Source organism: Myxocyprinus asiaticus, chromosome 31 (assembly GCF_019703515.2).
Source record: "Myxocyprinus asiaticus isolate MX2 ecotype Aquarium Trade chromosome 31, UBuf_Myxa_2, whole genome shotgun sequence".
Classification (NCBI taxonomy): domain Eukaryota; kingdom Metazoa; phylum Chordata; class Actinopteri; order Cypriniformes; family Catostomidae; genus Myxocyprinus; species Myxocyprinus asiaticus.
Window position 1 is genome coordinate 2,882,409 of NC_059374.1, and position 10,323 is coordinate 2,892,731.

The window sequence follows — 10,323 nt, forward strand, 5'->3', positions numbered from 1 at the left end:
GCTTTTAAAAGTTGCGGTGTCAAGTTACAACTCTGAAATGGAGAAGCAATTCTCTTTACTTCAGCTGCTGCCTCTTGTTGTTTTGAGCACAAACATTCTTTCACATCTGCGCTAATTTTACATGTTGGTGTATGTAAACATGAACTAGATGGACATCTTTGACCGCTTCAATGTGTTTCCGGCAATGTGCGCCTCAGTGCGCCTACAGTATATGTGTGTGTCATTTTACCGTGCTTTGGACTATGTGTGTTCGATTTGTTTTTTTGTTTTTTTTTTGGCTCATGTCAGTGTGGATTGCTTGTGAACCAGTCATAATATGATTCAAGCTTTGCAAAGGAACTGTTATTGAAGAATGGGACAGTTAAAAACACTTTAACCCTATCCAAAACGGTAAGTAAACTGTTTCATTTATGAATATTTCAAATGTCATGACTGTTTGATAGTTTATGGTGCTGTGTTAACAGTTGTGCTTGAGATTAACAGTTAATATATTCAGATGCAATGTGTTGGATGTGCGTTATATATAAATCCTGAAATTGTGTGTTATAATGTTGAGGGGCTTGTTCATTCTCTTCTGACTGAGTTTGCTGAATTTGAGGAGCTGCATGATGTTAGCTAATCATAACAGTGGGCATTTACATTTTAAGGAGGCGCTTAGCCCTTACGAAAATCAAGAGTTCATGGCAAATTTGCTGCAAACTCGCCAATGATTATTTTCACATGCAGATGAGTTTTGCAGCAAACTTGCAGCAAAATGTCCATTGTTGCCAAAGGTTTGCCGGAGGTTTTCCACTACTGGCGAAGAGCTGTAAACTTCTGGCAAAACATTTGCGTAGAATCAAAAGCTAATTTGCATGTGAAAATAATGAGCGGCAAATTTGCTGCAAAGTTGTGACAAGTTTGCGTCTAGATTAGATTTTTTTGTAAGGGAGGCCAAAACCGAGCATTTCAGACAGAGGGCCAGAGACAGGGTGAAAAATGATCATATATTACTAAATTGTGACTGTTTTGGTGCAAAAAAACCTTTATAACTTTTATATTTCAATCTAAATATTATCACTGGATCTCAGAGAAGATAATACAATTATAAAAAAATAGCACTTCATGGCCCCTTTAACTAAAAAATAGGGCTGTCAACTTGTGTTAATTTGGTGCGATTACTGTATATAAAAAATAACACGTAAAAAAAACGCAACGCAATTAATCATGCTTCCTGACCCATACGTAAATCCCGTAATAAAAATACATATTTTCCTACCATCGGAGCAAGTACATGTGACTTGAGAGCTGCGTCAGTGGGGGGCAGTCAGTGCCCCTTAACAAACCTCACAAGCACCGCAGCCACAGAAAGAGAGCCACTCACACAGAACGTGTTCTTGACAGTTAGACGAAGCACAATCTCAAGATGTGATTTTCAAAATTTCAACTACTTCGAACTTGACAGAAGGGGTGTACTTGGTCTGCAGTGATGTTTAGGCAGGTGGCAAGTGTCAAACTGACATCCATATGAATGGCTGGACCCACGGTTTCCCAGCAGAACATTGCCAAAAGCATCACACTCCATCCACCAGCTTGTCATCTTCCCATAGTGCATTCTGGTGCCATTACTTCCCCAGGTAAACGGTGCACACGTACACGGTCATCCACGTGATGTAAAATAAAATGTGACTCATTGGACCAGACGACATTCTTCCACTGCTCCAAGGTCCAGTTCCAATGCTTGCGTGACTTTTGGACAGGGGTCATCATGGGCAGTCTGCGGCTACGCAGCTCCATTCGTAGCAGGGTGCGATGCACTGTGTGTTATGACACATTCCTCCCATAACCATTTGTGACGAGAAGCAGGGCGGGGCCGGGCCGTGACTACGCACGCCTGGCCCTTAATTGGGCTAATCAGCCGAGGAGAGGGATAAGGGCAGTGGAACACGGCAGTTCAGGAGAAAGAGAGCCACATGCAGCTTTGTGTGTCTCTCTCGAACTGCCACATTCCGCTGCACTTATCCCTCTCCTCCTTGTCACACCATTATTAAAATGTTGTCAGTTTGGACCAAACGGGATAGCCTTTGTTGCTCTTGCACATCGATAAGCCTTGGACACCCAACACCCTGTCGCCGGTTTCAATAGGTACTCACCACTGCTGACCGGGAGCACCCCACAAGCCTTGCTGTTTCAGAGGTGCTCTGACCCAGTCGTCTGGCCATAACAATTTGGCCCTTGTCAAAGTCGCTCAGGTCTTTATTCCTGCCCATTTCTCCTGCATTCAACACGTTGACTACGAGAACTGATTGTTCGCTTACCATCTAATCTACCCAGACCTTGACATGTGGCCTTGTTAGGAGATGATCAACATTATTTGCTTCACCTCTGAATGGTCATAATGTTTTGGCTCATCGGTGTGTGTGTATGTGTGTGTATGTATGTGTATATATATATATATATATATATATATATATATATATAAACTGTTCTGGAACAAATTAAGAGACCACTGCAAAATTATCAGGTTCTCTGGATTTACTATTTATAGGTATGTGTTTGAGTAAAATGAACATTTTTGTTTTATTCTATAAAGTACTGACAACATTTCTCCCAAATTCCAAACAAAAATATTGTCATTTAGAGCATTTATTCACAGAAAATGACAACTGGTCAAAATAACAGTTTTCAGACCTCAAATAATGCAAAGAAAACAAGTTCATATTCATTTTTAAACAACACAATACTAATGTTTTAACTTAGGAAGAGTTTAGAAATCAATATTTGGTGGAATAACCCTGATTTTCAATCACAGCTTTCATGCATCTTGGCATGCTCTCAACCAGTCTTTCACATTGCTGTTGGGTGACTTTACGGCACTCCTGGCGCAAAAATTCAAGCAGCTCGGCTTTGATTTATGGCTTGTTGCCATCCATCTTCCTCTTGATCATATTCCAGAGGTTTTCTATGGGGTCCAGGTCTGGGGATTGGGCTGGCCATCACTGATCCTCCAACTGGTTGTCAAATGGTTAGACGGAGACCTGGAGAGGCCTTCAAGCCACAGTGTCTCACACCCACTGTGAAATGTGGTGGAGGATCGGTAAAGATCTGGGGCTGCTTCAGCAAGGCTGGAATCGGACAGATTCGTCTTTGTGAAGGATGCATGAATCAAGCCATGTACAAGGTTATCCTGGAAGAAAACTTGCTTCCTTCTACTCTGACAATGTTCCCCAACTCTGAGGACTGTTTTTTTCTAGCAGGACAATGCTCCATGCCACACAGCCAGGTCAATCAAGGTGTGGAGTGATGACCACCGGATCAAGACCCTGTCATGGCCAGCTCAATCTCCAGACCTGAACCCCACTGAAAACCTTTGGAATGTGATCAAGAGGAATTTGGATGGCCACAAGCCATCAAACAAAGCTGAGCTTCTTTGTGAAAGACTGGTAGAGAGCATGCCAATATGCATGAAAGCTATGATTGAAAATCAGGGTTATTCCACCAAATATTGATTTCTCTTCTTTAGTTAAAACTTTAGTATTGTGTTGTTTTTAAATGAATATGGACTTGTTTTCTTTGCATTATTCGATGTCTCAAAACACTGCATCTTTTTTGTTATTTTAACCAGTTGTCATTTTCTGCAAATAAATTCTCTAAATGACAATATTTTTTATTTTGAATTTAGCAGAAATGTTGTCAGTACTTTATAGATTAAAACAAAAATGCTGATAATTTTGCAGTGGTCTCTTAATTTTTTCCATACCTGTATCTACTGTACATATACACTGATCAGCCACAACATTAAAACCACTGACAGGTAAAGTGAATAACATTTATTATCTCATTACAATGGCACCTGTCAAGGGGTGGGATATATTAGGCAGCAAGTGAACAGTCAGTTAATGGATTTCATGTGTTGGAAGCATGAAAAATAGGCAAGCGTAAGGATCTGAGCAAATATGACAAGGGCCAAATTGTCATGGCTAGACAAATGGGTCAGCGCATCTCCAAAACGGCAGGTCTTGTGGAGTGTTCACGGTATGCAGTGGTTAGTACCTACCAAAAGTGGTCCAAGGAAGGACAGCAGGCGACAGAGTTATGGGCGCCAGAGGCTCATGGATGCGTGTGGGGAGCGAAGGCTAGCCCAGTGAAGGCTAGCCCATCTGGTCCGATCCCACAGAAGAGCTAATGTAGCACAAATTTCTGAAAAACTTAATGCTGGCCATGATAGAAGGGTGTCAGAACACGCAGTGCATCACAGCTTGCTGCGTATGGAGCTGCGTAGCCACAGACCAGTCAGAGTGCCCATGCTGACCCCTGTCCACCACTGAAAGTGCCAACAATGGGCACATGAGCGTCAGAACTGGACAATGGAGCAATGGAAGAAGGTGGCCTGGTCTGATGAATCACATTTTCTTTTAGATCATGTATGTCATTTACTTGGGGAAGAGATGGCAGCAGGATGCACCATGGGAAGAAGGCAGGCCGGCGGAGGCAGTGTGATTCTCTGGGCAATGTTCTGTTGGGAAACCTTGGGTCCAGGCATTAATGTGGATGTTACTTTGACACATACCACCTACCTAAAGATTGCTTCCAGACCACGTACACTCCTTCATGGCAACAGTATTCCCTCTTTCAGCAGTATAATGCGCCCTGCAACACTGCAAAAAATTGTTCAGGAATGGTTTGAGAAACATGACAAAGAGTTCAAGGTGTTGACTTGGCCTCAAAATTCCCCAGATCTGAATCCGATTGAGCATCTATGGTACGTGCTGGACCAACAAGTTCGATCCATGGAGGCTCCACCTCACAACTTACAGGACTTAAAGGATCTGCAGCTAACGTCTTGGTGCCAGATACCACAGGACACCTTCAGAGGTCTTGTGGAGTCCATGCCTCAACAGGTCAGTGCTGTTTTGGCGGCACGAGGGGGACCTACATGATATTAGGCAGGTGGTTGTAATGTTGTGGCTGATCTGTAATATATATATACACTGGCGGCCAAAAGTTTGGAATATTGTACAGATTTTGCTCTTATGGAAAGAAATTGGTACTTTTATTCACCAAAGTGGCATTTAACTGATCACAATGTATAGTCAGGATATTAATAATGTGAAAAATTACTATTACAATTTTTTTTTTTTTAATTCAGAACTTAAACTACTTCAGATTTCTCATCAAACATATCCTCCACGTGGAGCAATGACAGCTTTGCAGATCCTTGACATTCTAGCTATCAGTTTGCCTTGATACTCAGGTAACATTTCAGCCCACGCTTCCTGTAGCACTTGCCATAGATGTGGCTGTCTTGTCGGGCACTTCTCGTAATAACAAAAAATGTCATAATGTCTAGCTGATCCCACAAAAGCTCAATAGAGTTAAGATCCATAACACTCTTTTCCAATTATCTGTTGTCCAATGTCTGTGTTTCTTTGCCCACTCTAACCTTTTCTTTTTGTTTTTCTGTTTCAAAAGTGGCTTTTTCTTTGTAATTCTTCCCATAAGGCCTGCACCCCTGAGTCTTCTCTTTACTGTTGTACATGAAACTGGTGTTGAGCGGGTAGAATTCAATGAAGCTGTCAGCTGAGGACATGTGAGGTGTCTATTTCTCAAACTAGAGACTGATTTTCTTATCCTCTTGTTTAGTTGTACATCTGGCCTTCCACATCTGGAAATGGGGCCTGTCTAGATTTGATCAAAAATAACTTTTTTCAAATAGTGATGCTGCTGTTTTTTACATCAGTAATGTCCTGACTATACTTTGTGATCAGTTGAATGCCACTTTGGTGAATTGAAGTACCAATTTCCTCCCAAAACAGCAAAATCTGTACATTATTCCAAACTTTTGGCTGCCAGTGTATATATATATATATATATATATATATATATATATATATATATATATATATATATACAGTATATAAACCGGCCTCGCTATGATATTGGCTCATCTGTTGCTCTGACTGAAAAAGGCAGAATGACCACACTGTGCTGTTTCACTGGACAAAAACGGACAATTTATACATAATAGGAAAATAGTGCAGTTTTATGTGCTGCCATAAAGTTTAAAGAGAAGTTTTCATTTAATGAAAAAACATTACAAATATATTTGCCTTATTTACAACACAGTTGGCACATTTCAACACATTACATCGAACTTTTAGCATTGTTGTAAATGTCATGATGTTGCCATTTATGTGCTGTGTTTGTCCCCATGAATTACTACCAATAAACATAACAGCATACTGAACTAGGTCACAGTATTTGAGAGATTTCATTTAAATATTGGTGTTTCATCTGAATATCTGCCAATTTGCATGTCTCCATTTATCACCATTACATTTAATTTGTTTAATAGATAAAAAAAAAAAAAAAACAATATTCATAAGTATTTTCAAAGAAAATGCAGAATTTGTCTTTGTCAATTTTCCCACCATTAAAAATAATGGTTTCATCTTTCTGATATCATATTTAAGGGGGTGACATCATTTTTTTGACAACGTGATTTACACATTTGTATTGGCTTGTCAAGCTCAATGGTTCAACTTTGTCATAGTGGCAACTCTGATATAGTGAATGTATTTACAGAAAAAAATTTTTGTTCTTGGCGCAAAACACTGACTGTAATAATAATGACTGTAAATGATAAGATGTGGTGCAATAACAGTTGCTAATTATACTGCTATTAGCCATTTTGATACTAACCTTCAACCCTAAAACATTTTGAATGGAACAGGGTTGGCACAAAAAATATTTTGAAAGAGAAATGCCCTAGGTTATAAATATATTTTTGTATATTCATTTATTACATGGCACAATGAAACCGAGTGATACTACCAGAATTTACTTAGTTATCTATATAAAAAAATAAGTACATGAATTTCAAACTTACTGCAAACGTTGAAGTAATGTAGCGCTTTAGGGTTAGGTTCAGGGTTTCCAACTGTCCCGTTTAGGCTGGGACGTCCCGTATCATGGCCGAAATTAAGTTTAGCACCAATTTAGTGCCCTATTGTCCCATATTTAAGCAATGAAATGCTCAAGGCGAACAGTGAAACAATGCAGCAAAATGTCCCGAATTAAAGTCATAGTGCCCCATCTTTAAGCCGCTAAATGATCAAGGCGAACCAACTTCCCTGGTCAATAGCAAAATGCTCGAGGGCAAGGTCTGATGGCAAAACGGCCCATATTTAAGCACTCAAAATGCTCAAGCGTCCCATATTCGCAAGGCAAAACTTTAGCTACCCTAGTTAGATCTGGTTGAACATGCTTAACGTGTGTTCTTGCGTTACCGTGGAGGTAACTGGGGTTAGCGTACTCGGTACTCAAGGGGGCGGTAGAGTTATCTTCAAAAGTCTGTGCCATTAAACTGGATGTGTCATTATTCACATAAGCTGCTATAAATGAATTGCAATATTCTCTTCAAACTGTTGCTCATTCATGACAGTAGTTGGCTTGAAAGAGAAAATTCACAGTAGAAGCGGACAGTTTACACTAATCATCGCTATTGTGGCAATGTTGAGAATGCATTGCATACTTGCATTGTGTTATGAATTGCAGTCTGACACATTTTGGAATGCAACTATCGACGAAATTGAGCTTGCACTGCCAGAAGCGTATACATTCACGTACTTAAGTAAAGAATGTTTCGGTCTTTAAAGTTTAAGAATCGCCTATTGGGGGCCTGGGTAGTTCAGCAAGTATTGACGCTGACTACCACCCCTAGAGTTGCGAGTTTGAATCCAGGGCGTACCTAAGCAACCAAATTGGCCTGGTTGCTAGGGAGGATAGAGTCACATGGGGTAACCTCCTCGTGGTCACCATAAAGTGTGGTTCTCGCTCTCGGTGGGGCGTGTGGTGAGAATAGCATGAGCCTCCTCACGTGGTACATCTCTGTGTTAACGCGCTCAACAAGCCATGTGATAAGATGCATGGATTGATGGTCACAGACGCAGAGGCAACTGAGATTCATCCTCTGCTACCCAGATTGAAGCGAGTCACTATACCACCACAAGGACTTAGAGGGCATTGGGAATTGGGCATTCCAAATTGGAGAGAAAAAAAAAAGAATCAGCAATTGATAAACCCATATTTGTTGACCACTAATTTCAATATTGGTGGGACACATCCATCTATGGTGGTCCCTCAGTGTCTTGTACTTTTAGCCCGAGGTGAGAAAATCCTTAAATTTGAAGGCATGATATTTTCATCAAGCCACTCTTCATTTTAATAAAGGTTCTTCAGTGGTTCTTAGATTCAGCAAAAAACCCTCATCTTGTCACAAACCATTTTTCGCGAACCGTTCTCCACTTCGGGACTGTTACCTGCTCCTCACAGTGCAGCCGATTTCAGGTAGTACTATCCTTACATTTGGTCATATACAGTGTAGGCAAAACCTGACACATACAAACACACACCTCTGTGGTCACGGATTTCCACTCTGTTTAGTAGGATTATCCAGCGGTCACATTAAGAAATCAACCTGTTGTTTGGAGGTGTTTGAAAGGTATTCATGTGCTCAACATGAGCCACAGGTTAGCAGACTGATTTGATGTTTACCTCATGACTGTGAGCTTCCTGGCTAATAATGCGCTATCTAATCAAAGTGCTATTGATTGATTCCAGAAGTTCCTGTTTTTGAAAAACTCCAGAATCTGTCTGTGGTAAACCAAACTCTAAATAACAGTGGAAGAGAAGCATTAAAATGATTAGCATATGCACAACTAATGACTGATGACTAGTGTGATGAATGGTGTGACCTGTAACTCATTGGATTGTGATTTGTTCCGCTAAATTAATTAGGCTAATGTATATGTATGTTGCTAAAGTTGGCAGTAAATTGTTTGAGAGTGTTTATTTGATCACTTTGCAGACAAAAAATAAGGTCAGAAACAACCTCCATGCAAGCGCAGATGTGAATGATTGGCCAACACATTGCAAGTGTGTGGTCTGTACTTACTGTGGCGGTAAAAAAAAAAAAAATAGGTACCTTCAAAACCAGATGTGTTATTTTTCAGGTAGTTAGCTATAAAAACTTTAACTTGCTCAAGATTCTTTAAACTCTTGCTCCACCATGACAGTAGATGACCTGAAAGAGAAAACTGACTATAGAAGAAGACAGTTGACATTAATACACGGTATAGCGCCCCTTGTGGCAACGCTGAGAGTGTATTGAGTACTACCATTGAAATTGAATTCTGACTAGGGCTGTCAATTGATCAAAAAAATTGTAGTCAAATGAATTACATGATATGCTGATTAATTAATTGAATTAATCACAATTAATCACATAAATGAATATTTACTGAGAAAGCCCCCCAAATAGGATTTATAAAAGATCATTAAAAAAAATTATAATTAGGGCTGTCAATCAACAATTTGTCAATCAGTCCGAGATTTATTATAAGGGCTTGTTTAAGGACAAGTCAATGTACACCTGTGTCAGATGGACGCTTTTGGAGCATCTCAATTGCGTTGTATCACAAATGTACCATTTTTAGGTCGCTGTGTCAAGTTAAACAAAGTTTGAAACTTAGAAAATCACGTCTTGAGATTCCTGTGTTCGGATTTGCACATTGCTGTATTTGAATGCAGAACATGTTCTTATCTTGTGTTGTCTGCCCTCTGTAAGTGTTATTTGTTCTTTGTCTGTTTGAGCTGTGCATTCCCTATAAAGCTGGAGTTGCCCTTACTGCCCCCTGGATAAAACAGGTGATACTACAAGCTTAAATTGCTCGGATATAAGGAATATTCATTATTAATGGTCCGGGGACATGATTAATTGCGTTAATGTTTTTAACGTGTAATTTTTTATATCATTAATCACACAGAATTAATGTGTTAAATTGACAGCCCTATAAATAGTACATGATAATTCAAATAATTATGTATGCACTCACTGAGCACTTTATTTATAACACCTGTAAACCAACTTATTAATGCAATTATCTAATCAGCCAGTCATCAAAAGATTTGAGTCAGGAGCTTCAGTTAATGTTCACATCAACCATCAGAATGGGGAAAAAAATTGATCTCAGTGATTTCAAGCGTGGCATTATTGTTGGTGCCAGACGGGCTGGTTTGAGTATTTCTGCAATTGCTGATCTCCTGGGATTTTCACGTACAACAGTCTTAACAGAATTTACTCAGAATGGCACCAAAAACAAAAAACATCCACTGTGTGGCAATTCTGTGGACAGAAACCCTTGTTGTTGAGAGAGGTCAACAGAGAATGGACAGACTGGTTCGAGCTGACAGAAATACTACTGTAACTCAGATAACCACTCTGTACAATTGTAGTGAGCAGAATAGCATCTCAGAATGCACAACTCGTCGAACCTTGAAGCG